This window comes from Babylonia areolata, chromosome 6, assembly GCF_041734735.1.
Source record: "Babylonia areolata isolate BAREFJ2019XMU chromosome 6, ASM4173473v1, whole genome shotgun sequence".
NCBI lineage: Eukaryota > Metazoa > Mollusca > Gastropoda > Neogastropoda > Buccinidae > Babylonia > Babylonia areolata.
In genome coordinates, this window is record NC_134881.1 from 1,242,037 (window position 1) to 1,243,492 (window position 1,456).

Consider the following 1,456-nt stretch of genomic DNA (forward strand, 5'->3'; position numbering starts at 1 on the left):
GCCGGTTTTTAATTTGTAAGCCGTTTACAATACATGTGGATTATTAAAAAGTGTAGGTGTTTACAATAGTTGAGATTCGTCGTAATCAGTGAGCAGTTGTTTTTTTGTTGTTGGGTTTTATATCAATGTATTTATTTGCTGGCTTTGGTGAGTTACTGATTTATATTTCTGTTTGAACCAATGTCTGTCACAGTCAGACTGTTGTGAGCACAGGAGTTGCAAGAGAATGTTGCAAGTGAACAGATTTGAGTCTGGTTTGATTAGCTCATGGTGTGTTTGGTTCACGCATAATGTTAGATTTGTTTTGTTTTTAGGTTCCACAACTTTGGAAGATGGGGAAAACTGGAATGATGCATTCTTTGAATTCTATGAGAAAGGAATTACCCTGAAATGTTAGTTGAGTCTTTGAGAATGTCTTTCATTTGTTTGTGTTATTTTTAACTGTGAGAATTATTTCAGAGGTGTTTCATCTTTTTTGTCTCCAGCATATCAGAAACTATTGTGCATCATCATCAGCACTGGCTAAAGTCTGTTCTGTTGCCACAAATTAGTGAGGTTTTTTTCCTCTTGGAGTCTTTGGTAATGCAGCGTTTTGTTGTTTGCCAAAAGAGTTGAATTCTGCTCTGGTTTTTGCATCCCAAGCATTTGTGATAAGATAATCTAGACCTGAAACTACTTTTTAGTCACTACAGAACTATTGCTTTGGAAATAATAAACAACTCAGTGTGTACATAGGCACACTGAGAAAGTCTACAAAAAGTTGTTTTCAGTCTTTTTTCTTAATGCTGTCTTTATTCCAGTCTCTCTCTTCTCTTGTTTTGAACAAACTTTCCACACAACAAACGACGCCATGTGTGGTCTGCTAACCACCGATTGATTTGTCAAGAACACACATTCCAGGGCCAGGGTGATTTTTCAACAACTTTTAGCTTTCTTTTCTTTTCTTTTTATTAAGAGCAAACGACCTTGAAATACCAGGTCCAAAAATAATTGTTTTCCTGACCCTGCCAGACATGGAAAAGAGAAGATAATAGATATGCATCCAGCAAAGAAACACAAGCTCCAAAGAGAGAAGCATGGCTTTCAGTTGTTCAGCTGTACACTTGTCAAGTCTTTTCAGTTTGTCACAGTTCCTCAGTCACATTCCTCAAAATAAATCTAAAAACATTCCTTTTCAGTCTCGACATAATTAAGCCACTCCATATTTCCTCTATTAATTCACATCCATTTCTTCCACACATTTGTGTGTGTGCATGTGTGTGTGCACATGACTGGGTGTGTAGGTATTGTGTACTTTGTGTCTGACTGGCTTGTTATTGCAAAGAGGTTTGACAGCGCAATACAAGTATTAGAACTGTATTGTTGTTAGTTGTAGATCGTGTTACAGAGTGTAATGCATATTCAGGACAATATCAGCTCATCCACAGACAGCACCAAGACCTTGATACACCACACA